Source organism: Panthera leo, chromosome B4, assembly GCF_018350215.1.
Source record: "Panthera leo isolate Ple1 chromosome B4, P.leo_Ple1_pat1.1, whole genome shotgun sequence".
In the NCBI taxonomy this organism is placed as follows: Eukaryota; Metazoa; Chordata; class Mammalia; order Carnivora; family Felidae; genus Panthera; species Panthera leo.
Genome location: NC_056685.1, coordinates 107,635,933 through 107,650,066, shown reverse-complemented (window position 1 = coordinate 107,650,066; position 14,134 = coordinate 107,635,933). Strand labels below are relative to the sequence as shown.

General features: G+C 34.5%; 1 long non-coding RNA gene across 3 annotated transcripts in view; it reads right to left on the bottom strand.

Moving 5' to 3' along the window:
- Window positions 1–223: 223 nt before the first annotated feature.
- The window catches only part of LOC122223695, a 250,250-nt gene continuing 236,339 nt past the window's right edge, over window positions 224–14,134 (bottom strand). For all 3 annotated transcript variants that reach the window (XR_006204400.1, XR_006204401.1, XR_006204402.1), the window contains exon 6: window positions 224–317. This is a non-coding gene — a long non-coding RNA (uncharacterized LOC122223695). The remainder of the gene's footprint in view (window positions 318–14,134) is intronic.

Sequence of the window (14,134 nt, the reverse complement as noted above, 5' to 3'; positions counted from 1 at the left end):
AGTTCTATCTTTGGTTTCCCATTAATCTCTCTTACCAAAATAATGGAGATGAAAATTATTCAGTGCTTTTTAAAATATGTTCTAACCATTGGGAAATATCCACCTCATATTTAAAATTATAGAGTAGCTCTTTAGTTTAACAAAGTAATGTGAAAGAAAAAAAAACCTTTTAGAATTTTATTTTATGAGTTATGATTGATTTATTTATTTATTTAGTGTCAGAAGGTGTATCCTCATCCTCTCTCAGCAGGCCTGGAAAAGGAACAGATGTTTCCTACCATGCGTTTCCTCTTGGTCTTCAGTTAGTTTTTGACAGGCTGAAAGTAGAGTATTTATCACTGTTGGTGTGCTTGCTTAGTAATTGCTATTTGTCAAATGCACAAAAACATCTTTTAAAGAGGTCTAACACCATTCAAACTGGGGCTATTTAATTTGACTATCATGACAACTTGTAGTCAAAATCTCAATCAAATAGGTGTACGGAATAAATTTTCACTTTCCACAACATGCATGCTCAAATTAGCTATTCATATGGATTTAAATTTTTACATTTAAGAAGTCTTATAAGAAACAATTTAAAGCAGTTTCCAAGTATATGTAATAATAGTAATAAAGCATAATTAAAAAGCAAATCATTTTAAACAAATAAAAATTTTTAATTAAATAAAATCTGGAAGGCACACAACATTATTATTAATATTATAATTGAAATGGTCATATTTTAATGTATTCTATAATTTAATAAGAACTAATGAGCATATTTAAAAAAATTAAAAAATAACTCATAAGTATAATGCTTATCCTATAATTCTCTCAAGACAATCTGATATGTTACAATGGTCATTATTTGTCATACTTTATCAATGAAAAAAGAGAGGCAAAGAAAGGTGAAGAGATCCAGCTATGTTCACACTAAGAAAAGCTTCTTTAATTTTATGCTGATATTCTGGCTTATTAAATTAGTGGCATCTTCTGATTTGAAATAAGTCATGTCATTTATACATATGCCACAAGCCCAGATGGACATGGGGGCAAGGCCCCCCGCAGTGCTGAGAAACCAGGCAAAGTCACATTCTTAATATACTCTTATAGCACCTGCTTCAACAGACTCTGTAATTGGAGTCCTGGCACGTATTTTACACAAGTTGTTTCTAAGTTTCTTATTATCAGAAAGACTCATGTCTCTTTTTGGCAGGAAATGTGAAGGATGGCTGATCTTGAAGGTTGAACTATACTTTTCATTCCAAATAGTGGTTTCAAAATAAAATCAAGTATCCCACTGATGGTGTTTACCTTCAACCATCAGATTCTATTCCTTGTGGTCTAAAAGGGTAGATTTTAAAATGAAGAAAGATCTCCCCTCATTTTTGATTACAAGAATTTCTTGAGGTATTGAGACTTAGCAACATTAGGTAGATCTGGTTTTCATATATTTCTAGGTGAAAACAATACATTACCTTGGGGAGTTTAAAGTCTGCATGACTGATGAAAATCCAATCTATAATCAATATTGATAATGCTGTTAATTCTGTATAACACATCCAATCTCTTTACCCCCCCCCCCTTTACCCTCTTATCTTCCTTGATGGGAGAGACCTTATCAATCTGGTTTTTTACCCTAGAATCTATGGGATACTTGATTTTATTTAAAAATCTATTATTTGGAATGAACATTACAGTGGACCTTCAAGATCAGCCCCCATCATATTTTCTATCAAAAAATAAAGATGAGTAATTCTAGTAAAATGAAATTTAGAAACAACAGGATCTATACAAATGCTGACACGTGCCAAGTGCTAAATATTACTTATTGAATTAAAAAAATGAGCGAATAATCCCCAAGTTTGAGAAAATATGCTTTACAACTAAATAATTCATCTGGCTTTTAGGTGATATGAACTATATAGCCTTGCCTAGACAGGTAAGTAGACACAATCATGTATCCTCATTCAAATTTTAGGCATTTTAGCACCTGGTTATTAAGAGAGCACTTATGATGGCAGAACTATCTACTGTTCACTCTTCCCTGGGCCCTGAGCAGAGATTTATTGACAGAAGTTACTGATGGAGTCTAGGAAGGTATAGTCAGAAAGAAAAAGAAAATAATTTTGGCTTGGGGTAAGAGGAGGAAAAGCAGATATATGTCCTGAATACATGGGAAAGGAAGTATTTACAGGCAGGAGTGAACAACCATACTGAGTACAGATCAAAGTGTTCATTGCCTTTGACGATATGGGAGGATTGAAGAGTGATGGGCAATGAGGAAATAAATTTGCCATAGGTTTTTGAGACCCTTGTTTTTTAAGGAGGTTAGAAATTCAGGGGAGCAGAGAAATAGTATAGTTTCTGGAGGAAGATGTGGGGCCAAGAGAATTTTTTTTTAAATGGGAGATATTAGAGATTGATTGAATGTTCAAAGGAAAAATTGAAGGACAGATTGGATGCTCAGGAGAAAAAAGATATAATAATGAAAAAAGTTCTTGAGAAGGTGAGAGGCAATGGGATACATGCCACAAATCGGGGCATTAGACTCTGCTACCAGGATTGACACTTACAAGAGATGGGAACTTGAACAAGATTGATTCAGGCACAAATAAGTTTATAGATCTGCTGATGGAAATAGAAAGAAGTTCCTATTTGATAATTTCTATTTTACAACAAAAGATGAAGAATGTTATCAGTTAATATGAGAGTGGTACAAAATTTAAGGGTAAAGGCTGTTAAAGAGACATGCTTTTATACTTAACTTATAAGTTTGATCACTCCATTTAGAGTTACTAGCTATTGGTGGAGACTTCCATGACAGATTTCCTAGCAGGAGAAAAGGAGTCTCTTTTTTTAGAAAATAGGACTTCCTGTGAGATACATTTTTTAGAGACCAAGGTCTTTATTTAAGCGCTTGTTTCCCAAGTCATTTATTCATAGAATACGAGATTGTGGGGAAAAATACTTCTTCACTCTAATGACCCGCTTCCAGTTTCTCTGGTGTTTTAACACTGGATCTTACTGTCTCAGAATCCATCAGCATATGGATTAGACTTAGGAAGTCAGGCCTGAGCACTAAAGGGATCTGAGGGGGGCAGGGGGTGGTTCAAACCGATTTATGCTCTATTGTTAGCTACGATTTTTTTTTAAAAGGTTGTAACTCCGTCTCAAGCATCTTAAAGAAAATCTTAAAGATTTAAAAAATCTTTAAATCTTATCTTAAAGATGAGTTTGCCTGCTTTTCATACACCATGATGTAGATAAGTTTAAACATTTTTAAATCATTTGTATTCTAGCTACAAAGAATTTAAATACTCTCCCTCAAATATCTTCCCTAAATTTGACCATTTTCTCTCTCGGCCTTAATGTTTTTTATGACCTCTGCCTATTCATGGTTAAGCTACCATACTCCAATGCAAATGCCACCTACAGTATGAAATCATCTTTGAATCCACTGGTACACATTGGCTTTTCTAAATTATTGGTTATACTTCTTTTATTGCCATTATTTCCTTCTGACCTTCCATTATAGTTTACTATGGAGACTCCTCAATAACCCTAGTAGATTATGAGTTTGCTAAAGATAAGAATATCACTTATCTTTCTATCTTCTGTCTTTGCATCCTTCACAACACAGGCAAAGTTAGTGACTGTTATATGTTAATGATTCATACCAAAAAATGCAAACGTTTTTTGAAAGAGTGAATTAACTTCCTGGTTATATGGATTTCACGGACATTCCTGACTAAATTCACCTTTTACGAGTATTACTTGTATGATATTTTACAACATCAATACAGGAAATATGAAAACACTTATTCTATTTACAGTTTACTATTTCTGAAAATTAAGTGTACTGATGTCTTCATGGCATTTGTGTGTGACTATAAAAATTGATTTCTCTCTCTGAAAAGGGGAATAAAATGATTTTAGTTATTGAATGGAACTGTTTCTAAGGAATATCAAATCCAGACCTCCTACTGACAGTCTGAATAAACAAGGAAAATACAATGCGCAAACCTACCAGCTTATAACTGGGCAGTATATCTGCATGTAATGATTACTAAAATGTTCTTTCAATATCTGAAAGCTAGAGGACACATTATCCTAAAATTAAGTATGGATTCTAATTTCCAAAGCACTCCCCATTTCCTTAAATTTTCACTATTGTATTCAGGCAGGGTGCAGACAACATGATGCCAGCCTGCATTGTGTAGAGAGAAGCAAATATATTTTTAATTTAGACATCCACTACATAAGTTCAAAATTTTGGCTTTGAAAAGCCATACTGTTTTCGGTTTTCTTGAGATGTAATTGACATATAACATTTTATAAGTTTAAGGTGTATAACATAATGATTTGATATATACCTATATTGGGAAATGATCACCACAATAAGTTTAGTTAACATCCATCACCTCACGTAGCTACAATTTTTTTTCCTTGGTATGAAATTTTATAGATTTACTCCCTTAGCAACTTTCAAATATATAATGCAGTATTGTTAACTACAGTCACTGTGCTGTACATTACATACCTAGAACTTATTTATCTTATAAGTGGAAGTTTGTACCTTTTGACCACTATCACCCAGCTCCCTCAGCCCCTTCACTCTGCCTCTGGCAACCACAAATCTGATCTCTAAGTTCCTGTGATCTCTGTTTCTAAGAGTTTTCTATGATTTCCATGGAGTGTTGTTTTAGATTCCACATATAAGTGAGATCATACAGTGTTTGTGTTTCTCGGACTTATTTCTCTTAGCGTAAAGCTATCAAGAACCATCCGTGTTGTCATCAATGGCAGGATATGCTTTTTTATGGCTGAATAGTGTTCCATTATATATAAATCATATTTTGTCCATCCACCCATCGTTGGACACTTAGGTTTATTCCACATAATGGCTACTATAAACAGCACTTCAGATGAACATAGGGTATAGATATGTCTTTGGGATAGTACTTTAATTTTCTTTGGATATATACCTAGAAGTGGAATTTCTGGACCATACAGTAGTTCTATTTTAAATGTTTTGAGGAGCCTCCATACTGTTTTCCAAAGTGGCTGCACCAGTTTGCATTCCCACCAACAGTGCACAAGGTTCCCTTTCCTCCACATTCTCACCTCACCTTTCTTGTCTTTTTGATGATAGCCATTCTAACAGATAAAAGCCATAATAAAAATAGAAAAATTCTTTTCATTAATAAAAAAATTGCATTCATGTTTTTGCCTATATCACTTGTTATAGCATCAGTTTTTCTGCTTCTTGTCATGTTAATCATCTTTTAGTTTTGAAAACTTAGTTTTTAAGGTTGGTACAAGTAAATATGTGTCCATGCTTTTAACTTAAACACCATGACAGAAGTCATTTTCAAACATTTGGAATATAATTATAACTGTTTTACTCTCTTTGTCTGCCAATTATGACATTTGTGCATCCACTTCGGTTGATTGATTTTTCTCCTCCTTATGTGCTGCCTTTTCCTGCTTCTTCTCACACCTTATCACTTTTTCTTGGATACCAAATATTGTGAATTTTACCTTGTTGGAAGCTACATATCTTTTGCTTAAAATTTATTGAGCTTTGTTCTGGGATAAAGTTGGAAACATTTATTTTTAGTTTTGCTTTCCAGATAATGTTAGACAGGCCTAGAGTTTTGGACTAAATATTCCCACTGCTCAGGAAAGACCTTTGTGAATACTCTGTAATTTCCTATGAATTATGAGATTTCCCAGTCTGGCTGATGATACAAGGATTTATTTTCCATCCAATGTGAGCATCAGATAATGTTCCCTCTTAGCCTTTCAGATGAATCACTCCCAGACCTGCTAGTTTCCGACTCAAGAGAGCCTATCACTACTCTGAGGTCCCCTTGAAGGCATCCCCTGATCTTCAGCCTTCTTTGTGAGCAGCTCTCTTCTTTCTGGTAGCCTTCCCTGTGAATGCTAGCCACCTACTCTTCTCAGACTTTCAGTTCTGTTTCCTCAACTCAGGGTCTCTTGTATCCAACTGAATTCCCTCTCCCTGCACCAGCCAGGGATGTCTTTAAAGGTAGCAAGCTGGAGTCGTCAGAGGGCTCATCTCATTCGCTTCCCATCTTTGCAGGAATCACCATCTTTAATAAAGAATGTGCAATATCTTGAAAGCAGTTTTTTAATCAGTTATTTCATCTGGATATTAAGTATTCGTCTTTCTCTGATGGACTTATTTCACTTAGCATAGTATTGTGTAGCTCCATCCATGTCATTGCAAATGCTAAGATTTCATTCCTTTTTATGGCTGAGTAATATTCTGCTGTATATAGGTACCACTTCTTTATCCATTCATCAATCAATGGGCACTTGGGCTGTTTCCATAATTTGCCTATTGTAGATAATGCTGCTATAAAGATTAGGGTACATGTATCACTTTGAATTAGTATTTTTGTATTCTTTGGGTAAATACCTAGTAGCACAATTGCTGGGTCCTCGGGTAGTTCTATTTTTTTTTTTTTTTTTTTTTCGACGTTTTTTTTTTATTTATTTTTGGGACAGAGAGAGACAGAGCATGAAGGGGGGGAGGGGCAGAGAGAGAGGGAGACACAGAATCGGAAACAGGCTCCAGGCTCCGAGCCATCAGCCCAGAGCCTGACGTGGGGCTCGAACTCACGGACCGCGAGATGGTGACCTGGCTGAAGTCGGACGCTTAACCGACTGCGCCACCCAGGCGCCCCGGTAGTTCTATTTTTAACTTTTTGAGGAACTTCCATGTTCTTCCACAGTGGCTGCCCCAGTTCTAATTCCTACCAACAGTATAAGAGGGTTCCCCCTTCTCTACATCTTCACCAACAACTATTGTTTCTGGTGTTGTTGATTTTAGACATTCTGACGAGTATGAGGTGGTATGTATGTCATTGTACTTTTGATTTTCATTTCCCTGATGATCATTGATGTGGAGCATCTTTTCATGTGTCTGTTGCCATCTGTATGTTTTCTTTGGAAAAGTATCTATTGATGTCTTCTGCCCATTTTTAAATTGGATTATTTGGTTTAGGGTTTTGAGTTTTATAAGTTCTTTATATATTTTGGATACTAACCCTTTCTCAGTTATGACATTTGCAAATATCTTCTCCCATTCCACAGGCTGCCTTTTACTTTTGTTGATTTTTTTCTTCCACTGTACAGAAGTTTTTACTTTTGATGTGGTCCCAACAGTTTATTTTTGCTTTTGTTTCCCTTGCCTCAGGAGACATATCTTTAAAAAAAAAAAGTTTAATGTTTTTTATTTATTTTTGAGAGAGAGAGAGAGAGAGACAGAATGCAAGCTGGGGAGGGGCAGAGAGAGAGGGAGACACAGAGTCCAAAGCAGGCTCTAGGCTCTGGGCTATCAACACAGAGCCCGACTTGGGCCTTGAACTCACAAACCGAGAAATCATGACCTGAGCCGAAGTTGGATGCTTAAGCGACTGAATCACCCAGGTGCTCCAATCAGGAGACATCTGAAAAGAAGTTACTACAGCTTACGTCAAAAAGGATACTTAATAAGTCTTAATTTTCTTGTTCTTTGCTGTTCTGCTTCATCACTTTTGCAAGTATATTGCCAAAATACATGAGGGAAGACATTCATATGTTGTTCACGGATATTACTTAAAAGTAATTTAATAGAAAACACTTCCAAAGCAAGAAGAACAAGAGATTCACCAAAGGAACTAAAATACCTTTTAGTACCTTTAGCACAGGTCTTCTTTTATAATGTTATGACCTTATATTTGCACATTTTTATTTATTTATCTGTCCTCATTAAATATGTATGTCTATGCTAGATCTGGTAGATAAAAGGGCTATAGTTCAAGTGAATTTATGAAATTAATATATGATGGTATATGTGTTAGACAGATAGGGCCACCATAACAGTATATTACAGATGGAGTGTTTTAAATAACACAAATTAATTTTCTCACAATCTGCAGGCTGGAAATCTAAGATCAAGGTGCCAGAAGGAAGGTTTCTGGTGCGACCTCTCCTCTTGGCTTATGGAAAGCTGCCATGAAACATTATATGTCATTTTCTTATAATACCTCAAGTGTTTCCTGAATATTAGGTATCTCAGGGCAAAAACAAAACAAAACTTGGAATTTTAAATACATTCACAGTGCATGGGATTTAATTAGTACATGTATACCCGTGTATGTAAATAATATCTCATGACTGCCCTTAAAGGGAAGATATGGGATTAATATGCTTACTATATGAGGTATTTGATTTTTTAAATCTGTGCCTGAATTAAGATTATAAACTTCAATAATAAAACAGGTTGAGTTTGCTCTAACTCATTTGTAATATACGGCTATATGTTCTGTGAAGCTCTTACAAATTTTTCAAACATTTGATCCTTTAGCAACTAGAATTTTGTCATTAATTTTGTACTTGAGAGAAGAGCAGGACCGATTTAATCAAGACATAATTATAATACTTAAGCAATTTAATTTTATTGTTATGCTGATGAGATGTGATCATATATCTATTTTTTAAATTTGACATGAAGTCTTAATGACATGAATGTTTCTTCTTTTCTTATCTCCCTATAATTTTAGCTTTCTTTCTTCTATCTCTCCATTTCCTCTATTCCATACTATTCTCTCCCCATTTTATTTGTTGAACTTCCTTTTTATATATCCAATAATTTTTATTATATTCGAATATTATTTTTAATTTTTTTATGATTTCTTTTCCTATAACAGGATTGCTAGCATGCATCTTATAAATTGATTTGTCTGGTATTAACAAAAGTACTTTCATATGAAAATATAATATTCAAGATATCCTGCAACTGTGGTAGCCATTGGCAACAATGGCTGTATGCTATCTACTTTCTCAGCCTTATCAACTCTGGAACAGCTGTTTACCTGATTTTGATAGCTACTTTAAAAGACCATTCTCAGGAAATATCTCCTAACCATAGTAACCACAATACACAAACACAGACAGACACTCTCGTATGTTATACTCAAACATTGTTGGCAATATTAACACTGGATAGTTTGGGGTGTATTTGGGGAAAATGTCATGACTCAGTCAGGTTGTAAAGGATTAATGAAAGCTATTATGAGCAAATTAGAAAGGAAAAAAAAATATGCCGTCCCTGAATGTTACAGGAACCATTCTGGATTGCTAGCATTCTCTTCAAGCCACAGGTAGCCAGTCACCTCTTATTCTATGTGTCTGTCACTTCTTTATTTTTACCCACATAAGAAATTTTGGAATTTTATATTGAGCAATTCATTATTTCCCCATTTCATTTTTGGACTCAAAGGCTAAAAAGAAAAATTTTACTAAGAAGGCATTGTGGCCTAAATTCTTCTTTCTCTATAAAACATATAGACCTTAGTTTATGCATTTATTCATTCGACAAATATTTCTTGAGCCACACACTGCAGTAGCTACATAAGCGATACCTTCCCTTCTTTCTTGTAGTTTTCTCTACTGGGGTAAGTAGACATTAATCAACTAATCACAAACTATTGGCAAATTTCAAATGTGGCAAAAAAAAAAAAAGAGGTATATAGTGCTAGGAAACCTTTAAAATAAGGGACTGACCTAAAGTGAAAATTCAGTGAAGTCTAACCCATGTAAGTACCACTTGAGCCAAAATCTAAAGGATAAGTAGCAGATAAGAAGGTGAAACAGGGAGAGAAAAGCACTTTTGGTAAAGGGGCCAGTCTGGTATTATGATGCAGCCTGCCATTCCTTTTATAAAGGAAAAAAATCATTCATGTGACTAGTACAAGGTTGAGAGTGCAAGATGTGAAATCTGATTAAAGAGGGAGCTGAGGGCCAGTCTTCACTCTAGGGAAAGAAGATACAATGTAGGAGTTGCATTTTGGAAAGATGACTCTGGTTGCAAATGTAGAAATTGACTGGGTACCTCGTCGGGGGGGGGGGGGGGGGGTCAGGGGAAGGGTTGTGGTTGGGGAAGGGGTCCTGGATCCCAGTACAGATACAAGCAAACCAGTTAGAGGTCAAGGAGAGAGTTGCTACAATGATGCTGTGATGTAGTGGGAAGAAATCTTGACTCAAGGAATATTTAGGCATTAAAATCAATAAGATGTCATGACAAATTATATATGAAGGGTGAGAGAAGGCAAGATGTCCACACTGACTCCTAGGTTTCTGGGTTTTGTTCCTAGATGGGTTGGTGGTAATTTTTTTTTTTTTTTTTAATGCAGAACATGAGAAAAAAACATATTTGGAGCAAGACATCCATGATTTTGACACTGGGTACATCTTCATGGAGATTTCAGTCCAAAGAAGGAAAAGAGATACCAATAGATATTAATCATAATGCGGTGAACACCATAAAGGAAAAGCGTTAAGATGTTCAGGGAGAAAAACAGGTAGAGAAAACATAATCTTTTGAATAGACATCTCAGTCTATTTTGATAGCTACTTTAGCTTCCTTTCCTCCATCTCTCCATTTCCTCTATTCCATACTATTCTCTCCCCCCTTTATTCTTTGAGTTTTGAGAATAAAAACAAGACCAAAGCTGAAAATAAAATTTAAAATGATCACTATCACATTAATTGTGTCAGTTCCTTAACTGATATAGACTTTTACTGGGTTTTTTTAATTTTTAATTTTTTCTCTTCCTTATTTTTCTATGAATATTCCATATGGTACAATATAAAATAATGTTCTAACAGTTCCTTTAACTTCAATTTCAATCAGATCATGCCCTTTTCAGTAGATAATAACAAAATACAGACATAAACAATTCTTCTTTGTTTAAATTTGTGCATTGTATTCATTTGAGAAATTTTAAAGTTGTCACTTAATTTTAGCTTTTGGTTTTTCTCCCTCTCAATCTCTCTTTCTCTGATAGATGACAGATAGATGATAGATAGATAGATAGATAGACAGACAAATGAATAGATAGATAGATAAACACAAAAGCATGCAGTAGATCTCCTACATATCCATTGGTTTTAGCCTGGGTCAACTTTAGAACAGGGCTCAGCATTTTTTCTTTATCTTCAGAAGAAAGGCCATTTTAAAAACATCGAACAGTTTATGAGCAAATTTTTTGTAGAAGACAGAAGAGGGAGAGGGCAGTTACAACCCAAGACTCAACTTTTCATCTCCAAAACATCTTTTTATCCTTATGTAGTCTCTCTCTCTCTCTCTGCTCTCTCCCTGCCTCCCCAGGCCTCTCCTTTCCTGCCTTCCTCCCTAAGCTCTTTTCCCCCTGTGCCCTCCAGCGTCTTCCCCTTCCCAGACAGGATCCCCACCACAAGTTTCTGCAAGGTTCTCAGGCTTAATTAACACCTTTGTGTGACTCACAAAAAAAAAAAAAACCCTACAGTTATTAGGATATTAGGATTTCCACTTCTAAGAAGATGTTAGAAATCATAAATATCTATACTTTGTTACCAATTGTATACACATAATCATAAAGCTGAGCTGATTAATATGTATTTTAACTATTAATTCAAATATCTTAAGGAATCCAAAGTTAACTTCTGCTATCATAATAGCAATTAAATAATGGGATATGATGAAAAACTGTGGTATATTTTATAATTATTTTTTTCCTGAATTGCATTTGTTTGGATGATTGGTCAAGTGGAAGGGAGGATTGCCTTATTATCTCATGTTACTACCTCACAACTACTTTTCTTTATCCCCATTGTGTATACTTTGACTCAATGCCCTGAATAATCCAAAGAAGTAAGTACAGGCATATTGGGAAATCTATTTCTACTTTGATTTTAATCTTTTGATAATTTTAGTTTGGACTCTTGGATATTTCTAAACCTTTATAGAGAGTTGCTCTGCCCAGAATGGTTATATAGCAGAGTGCTACAACGAATAAACTGAAAGGTTGCAGGTTGTTTAAAAAATGGTCGACAAATAGAAATCCAACATGTGATATGAGAGACATTGAAGATCCAAAACTGAAAACCAAGCCAGATTAGTAGAAAGTGGAAAGGTTTGAAAATAAAAACATTTCACTTAATTTTCAATATAACTGATTAAAACCTCTAAAAGTAATACTTTCTGAAAAATTGGTTATTAAATAATATTAGGACAAAGTTAATGTATTTTTTTGTGACAACGCTATAACTTTGAACATTCTGAGTATCTGGAATATTAAAATTGGTCTAAAATACAGTCAAATAGTTACTCATTACCTATAAGTTTACTGAGTTTTATGCTTAAACAGATTGGATAGTTACCTCAAAACAAGAAAATAAAGTCTGTCAATGTTCAACTCAGCATAATTTTATTATACTTACAGAGATGGGTTAGCACATCAATACTTCACAATCATTTCCCTCTCTAAGAAGCCATCACCACTGATTAAAATGTCTTTTAAAATACTATTGAATTTCTTCAATTTTCTTGGAATTATAATAACTATAAATTTGTGTTTATTACTTGCCAACCAAATTCCCCACAGCTCTTTCAATTGCAAATTTCTGATAATGTGAATATCATCTGAAAATTATTGAATTTCTAATAATGTGATCTGAATCTCTCTCTGCATTTCCATGAACAATAGTTTAAAATGCTATTCTTTTGTACATTACCATAATCTGATATTGTTTTATCATTAATACAATTTAACAGTTACAGTGAGAAAGCTGCTACATAATACCTCGAAGGAACGTATTTTCAAAAACTGAGATATTTAAGATAAGCAGTCTTCATGTTTGCTTTCTTTTTTTTTTCCTAATTTTTTTAACTGTATTTATTTATTTTGAGAGAGTGAGACTGCGAGTGAGATAGGGTCAGAGAAAGAGGGGAAAGAGAATCCCAAGCAGGCTCCACACTGTGTCAGCACAGAGCCTGTTTCCAGCCTCGAACTCCCGAACTGCAAGATCATGACCTGAGTCAGATGCTCAACCGACTGAGCCACTCAGGTGCCCCTATATTTGCTTTCCTGATTATAAATACCTTTGATTGCAAAGATGGTGATATTCATGAATATGCTTTGTATTTGTTTTGTTTTTTAGATAATGCCGAGAATAGACTTGTAGAAATCACTTGAAGTAACATGACTATGTTCACATTGCTAACAAAGATTGGTAAATAAAAACAAGGAAGAATATCCTATCACAACGTTTTTTTTTCCTTTATTGAATACTTGTAATTGAAAAGGATGTTATTCTGTATAGAAATGGAGGAAGAAAGAAGGTGGACATTTCTCACTATTTTTCAACTCCTGGATTTCAGATCATAAAGGGGGAAAACAAGCCTTTTTAAAATAAGTTGAATGTGGGGATAAGTTATCAGAGGCTGGTGAAAAAAAAGAAGAAAAAGTAAAAATGCAACCCAAGGGAGTCATTTGGTATGTTTTACTTCTAGCCATGCAAATTACATTTTTGTCAGGGTAGCAAGAGAACACTGAGGTGAATTGCTAAAAAGACATTTGCATTCAAGATGGTCTTACTTGGATAGATCAGAAGTGCCGAACAACCTAGATTTTGTATACAGAAGACGAAACTTATCTACACATGCTCTTGCAAATTTTCATTGTATGACGCTTATTAGATATTTCAGAAAGTTTCTCCTAAAATATTCCAGATTAGCACATGTGCCATCATTTAGTAACTGTACAATTCACCATCCAAATTCTAACAATCTTGAGAATGAAATGGAAAGCTATTAACAGTTAAAGTGAGACAAATAGAGTAAAGCAGATCTGTCCCGGGTACACATAGATATTTACTCACAATAGCCACAGCCACTTTGTGAATATAAAAACCCCATCATGAAATTATCTTCTAGGATCTATAACTTCATGAGTTACTGTTTGCTTGTTACTACACCCTGTCATATGCACACCCATTGCTCTTCATTCATGTTTCCTTCATCCTATGACTTTCCTATCCGTCTGATTTATTATTATTACTTAAAAGCCATAATGCTTATATTTATGATATATGTAAGATTGTTGCATTTAGTATATGCTAAGCACTGGAGTAAGCTCCTTGCATATATATTCTTTCACAGCAATATTACAAAACAGGCATTACTCAAAAGGAGAAGCTCTGAAAAATTATGTATGCTACCTAAAGATACCTTATGTCTGCCACATAGAAGACATATTGTAACCTAGGTTTTTTTTTGTTTTTTTTTGTTTTTTTGTTTTGTTTTTTGGGGTTTTTTGAC